Genomic DNA, 6073 nt, shown 5'->3' on the forward strand with positions numbered 1-6073 from the left:
TGTTAATTGCATTTTCTCATTAAGAGAATTCATTTCTAGACCATATGTGATTTAACAAATTTTTAAGACTCCAAGGGTCATAAAATAACTCACCATAAAATAACTCATCAAAGTTTAAAAAAAACAAAACAAAGCTGTATCAAACCTCTTTCCCAGCTGGAACCATGAAGGGTGCCAGAAGAGAAGAAAAAGACAGTTCCTGCTGTGCCAAAAACCCTTAAGAAAAAGTGAAAGAATTTCGCAGAATTTAAGATCAGGTGCCTGAGGAAGAAGCTTGACCAAAAGAACAGCTTCAAAAGGCAAGGAGGAAATTTATCTATGAAAAAGCCAAGCACTATCACAAGGAATACAGACAGATGTACAGAACTGAAATTCAAATGATGATGATGGCACAAAAAGTCGTCCATCTATGTACCACGGAACTGAAATTGGCACTTGTCATCAGGATAAGAGGTATCAATGATGTGAGCACAAAGGTTTGAAAAGTGTTGCAGCTTCTTTGCCTCTCACAGATCTTCAAAGGTACCTTTGTGAAGCTCACATGCTGGGAACTGTGGAACCATACATTGTTTGGGGGTACCCAAATCTAAAGTCCATAAATGAACTGATCTGCAACTGTGCCGATGGCAAAATCAACAAGAAGCGAATTGCCCTAATGGATAACACGTTGATTGCTCGATCTCTGGCATCTTCTGCATGGAGGATCTGATTCATGAGATCTGTACTGTTGGAAACTGTTTCAAAGAAGGAAACAATTTCCTGTGAGCCTTCAAACTGTCTTCACAAGGTGGAATGAAGAAAAAGACCACCCATTTTGTAGAAAGTGGAAATGCTGGCAACAGGGAAGACCAGATCAACAGGCTTATCATAAGGATGAACTAAGGTATCTACCATGATTATTTTTGTAATTTGCTCAGTTAATGAACACTGTGCTCAGTCACTAAGTTGTGTCCTCTGCCTCTTTGCAACCCCATGGACTACAGCCCACCAGGCTCCTCTATCCATGGGATTTTCCAGGAAAGAATACTGGAGTGGGTTGCCATTTCCTCCTCCAGGGAATCTTCCTGACCCAGGAATTGAACCCACATCTTCCAGGTTTCCTGCTTTGTAGGCAGATTCTTTACTGCTGAGCCACCAGAGAAGCCCCTAATAAACACTGAGTGCTTGCAAGTTGGGGAAAAAAAAAAAAAAAAACCACTGTATCAAATGATATTCTCTCTTTCTTTGATAACTAAAAGACATGTGGGGGATCTTTCAATACCACCAAATCATGAACATAAATTACTATTACATTGCAGCTCACTGAAATGATGATGACAGAATGCCAAGTAGACTACTTTTGCTGAATTTTTTTTTTAAGTAAAAGTAATATATTATCTTGAGGCTTCCCTTGTAGCTCAGTTGGTAAAGAATCTGCCTGCAATGCAGGAAACCTGGGTTCAATTCCTGGGTCAGGAAGATCTCCTCGAGAAGCAAATGACAACCCACTCCAGTATTCTTGCCTGGAGAATTCCATGGACAGAGGAGTCCAGTAGGCCACAGTCCGTGGGGTTGCAAGAGTCAGACACGACTTAGCAACTAAACCACCACCAATATTATCTTAACATTTTCCAAAACGTTGGTGTTGGCAAGAAGGTAAGCATAATCTCATCTATAAACATCATGTATATGTAGCCATATTAACTATTACCTGCAACTGTATTAATATTACTTAATGAAAAATATATATACTTCTGATTTGTATTTTCTACTAGAGTTATGGACTACTTCCTTTGTAAATTATTTGTTTTTAATAAACTGATACAATTTGGAATAAAAACTGGTAGCAACTAGATTTTTTTTCCCATCTTCCTCCTGCTTGTAACAGCCTTATAAATATATAAGAACTTTCTTTTTCAGATTATATGTGCTAATAAATTTCCCTGCAATTTGGTATGTAACTGTCTTTGAAGAAGTGTGATTTGCTGCTATTTTTATGCATTTGAATCAACTTCAGAAATATGGTACTTTTTGAGCCTTTGAGACCTCCTATTTGAATTTGCACCTGCCTGGGGCTTCCCATTTTATGATTCTAGTTCCACTCAAGTGAAAATACTCATGTAGAATCTTTTAATAAAATCATCTTAAGAGGGTGTGAACAGAGAAAGTGAGTTATTTTAAATTACTTTCAGTTCCAATCCAAAAGTTCTGATAGATCCAGGCAGATTTATTTTGAGTCCTGGACAAGTCTGGGCCTGGTATGTCTTAGAAATAGCTGGCACAACTGGCCATCTGAGATTGACCTCAGACCTAGCCTGTACTCAGGTTTTTTTTTTTTCCTTTTTACATAGGGTCATGATGGTAAGTGGAAAGGAGTAACTTAACCTGTTACCCTTTGATTTTCTTTCTGGTGCCCCTTCACTTGGTAACTGATCGGCCTCTCTGTCCACCAGTACCCTCCCACCCTTACAGCAAGTGCCCATTAACACACTCTACCCAAGAAGAACCTAGAGTGGTTGGTATGAATTGCCATCCCAATGCATCCATTCAGGAACACGTAAGCTAAGCCACAAGAAGTGCAGTGCTGAGAGAGGCCAGGTACATGGACCTTCACTGGACATCAGAATCTCTAGTCCCCACCCTTGGTCCCTGAGACCCTTTCTGAGTCCCTGGTCCCATACTTGGTCCCTGAGACCCTTCCTGAGTCCCTAGGACTCATGTTTCCCAAATAGATGGGGAAACAGTGACAGACTTTATTTTTCTGGGCTCCAAAATCACTGCAGATGGTGACTGCAGCCATGAAATTAAAAGACGCACCTTGGAAGAAAAGTTATGACCAACATAGACAGCATATTAAAAAGCAGAGACATTACTTTGCCAACAAAGGTCTATCTAGTCAAGGCTATGGCTTTTCTAGTAGTCACATATGGATGTGAGACTTGGGCCATGAAGAAAGCTAAATGCCAAAGAATTGACGCTTTTGAATTGTGGTGTTGGAGAAGACTCTTGAGAGTCCCTGGACTGCAAGGAGATCCAACCAGTCCATCCTAAAGGAAATCAGTCCTTAATATTCATTGGAAGGACTGATGCTGAAGCTGAAATTCCAATACTTTGGCCACCTGATGCAAAGAACTGACTCATTGGAAAAGACCCTGGTGCTAGAAAACTTTAGAGGTGGAAGGAGAAGGGGACAACAGAGGATGAGATGGTTGGATGGCATCACCTACTCAATGGGCATGAGTTTGAGTAAACTCCGGGAGTTGGTATGGACCCTCTCTAGGCCTGGCGTGCTGCAGCCCATGTGGTCACAAAGAGTCAGACATGACTGAGTGACTGAACTGACTGAGTCCCTGGTCCCTGCCCTTAGTCCCCGAGACTTTCCCTGAGTCCCTGGTCCCACTCTTGGTCCCTGAGACCCTCCCTGAGTCCCTAGCTCACTCTTTCAGAGTAGCTGGGGATCACTTCCTATTCCACAAAAACCATGAGTCAACCATAAGCCCACCACTTGGGCACCCCTCTCTCTGGACCAGATGCTTTTCCCCCAGTTTTGTAACTTCAAGTAACCTTTTATACATTCCCTACCCTGGTTTTCCTTAGTAAAAAAATAAATAAAATTCCGTGTGAGTCGTATGAGTAAGATGAAACTTAATTAGTGCCCACAAACTGCAGTGAAATCCAAAGATGAAAGGGGATGTTATTGCAAAATGCTGGCATCATGAATTCCTGGCTCCACAGTCATTTTCTTTTTCCTTGAACAGATGCTTTACTCAAGGGGAAAAAAAGAACCATCTCTCCCTTTCACTAGGCTGGAGAAACCACTTCCTCATTCATTTTCATATTCTCTCAATTACACACTACCTACTATATAGCTAAGAATTCTTTGGTAGCTGAAATTCTCCATATTCATGAGAACTATATTTGTCTTCAAATTTAGAGATGTACAAATCCCAACAACCTAAAAAGTATACCACAGCTTATGTTCTTTATGAGTCTCTGTGTATTTGTCAGAGATTAAATAAACCCCATACTGAATAATTATCCTGGTATGAGTAGTTTTTGCTAGTGCAAGCAGCAATTTAAACTGTCAAAACTAAGGTAATAACTGATCTTATATTCTCTTTGTAGGAAAAACAAACAATAAGGGAGTATGATCTATGCTACACATTTACAGAGTCTCAGATGGGATCTTTCTTTTCCTTCATCATAATGACTAACTCCAGACATCTTTGCTAATCAAATGGACACTGACCCTATGATCTAGGCTTGTGTCAGAGAAATCAGTGTCACCTCTCTATAGATGTTCTTCCTGCTCCGATGAGTGATAATACTAATGACTAACACTCACTGGGTAGTTACTATGAGCCAGGAACAGTTCTAAGACTTTACATGCATTAATTCATTTCTTGGGCATTTTTAAGAGCAGAGAGCTACGGTGAGTTACACAACCTCACAAGAGCCACAGAACTGGGCCAACCTGGCTTAGAAAAAGCTCATTGTATAATTGAAATGGAAACTAACAGAAACAATAGCTGAAGTTGTTAGATAGTTCAAGAGCTCTTGATTTATGATCTTGTTTGAAATCCACTGTGACCAAGTCTTCACCAGGTAGCACTGGGGACAGACATATTTTATAATAATGTAAGTCAAGGTCACTGATCACTATGTGAGTGGTACTTGATTTCAAGGGTGACCTAAGGCCCCATCTTTAGAGATTCTGATCAAATCACTGAGCTGTAGGACCCAGGAACCTGCATTTTGAAAAGCTCCTCATGTGATCCTAATACGTGTGGTCCTATAATTCATGCACTAGAAAACCCTGGGTCATGGGTTATGGATTTAATAGGTCTTGGAGGCCTGGTCTTGGGATCCTAAACATTGCTTCTGGTCCAGATCAGAAGACCTCCCTGAAACTCAGCTTACTCCTCTGTGCAATGCAGGGGTTGGAGCAGATATTTAAAGTATTTTCCACCTTTCAGTTCAGTTCAGTCGCTCAGTCGTGTCCGACTCTTTGTGACCCCATGAATCACAGCACGCCAGGCCTCCCTGTCCCTCACCAACTCCTGGAGTCTACTCAAACTTGTGTCCATTGAGTCAGTGATGCCATCCAACCATCTCATCCTCTATTGTCCCCTTCTCCTCCTACCCTCAATCTTTCCCAGCATCAGGGTCTTTTCAAATAAGTCAGCTCTTCGCATCTGGTGGCCAAAGTACTGGAGTTTCAGCCTCGACATCAGTCCTTCCAATGAACATGCAGGACTGATCTCCTTTAGGATGGACTGGTTGGACCTCCTTGCAGTCCAAGGGACTCTCAAGAGTCTTCTCCAACACCACAGTTCAAAAGCATCAATTCTTCGGTGCTCAACTTTCTTTATAGACCAACTCTCACATCCATACATGACTACTGGAAAAACCATAGCCTTGACTAGACGGACCTTTGTTGGCAAAGTAATGTCTCTGCTTTTTAATATGCTGTCTAGGTTGGTCATAACTTTCCTCCTAAGGAGCAAGCGTCTTTTAATTTCATGGCTGCAATCACCATCTGCAGTGATTTTGGAGCCCCCCAAAATAAAGTCTGTCATTGTTTCCACTGTTTCCTCATCTATTTGCCATGAAGTGATGGAACCAGATGCCATGATCTTAGATTTCTGAATATAGAGCTTTAAGCCAACTTTTTCACCCTCCTCTTTCACTTTCATCAAGAGGCTCTTTAGTTCTTCTTCACTTTCTGCCATAAAGTGAAGTGTCATCTGCATGTCTGAGGTTATTGATATTCCTCCTTGCAATCTTGATTCCAGCTTGCGCTTTGTCCAGCCCAGCTTTTCTCATGATGTACTCTGCATATAAGTTAAATAAGCAGGGTGACAATATACAGCCTTGATGTACTCCTTTTCCTATTTGGAACCAGTCTATTGTTCCATGTCTGGTTCTAACTGTTGCTTCCTGACCTGCATACAGGTTTCTCAAGAGGCAGGTCAGGTGATCTGGTAGTCCCATCTCTTTCCACCTTTAAGATCCAATAAAAATATGAAGCTTCTCTAGTGGCTCAATCAAGTAAAGAATACACCTGTGATGCAGGAGACTGCTTGCAATGTAG

The sequence above is a fragment of the Dama dama genome, chromosome 19 (assembly GCF_033118175.1).
Source record: "Dama dama isolate Ldn47 chromosome 19, ASM3311817v1, whole genome shotgun sequence".
Taxonomy (NCBI): Eukaryota; Metazoa; Chordata; class Mammalia; order Artiodactyla; family Cervidae; genus Dama; species Dama dama.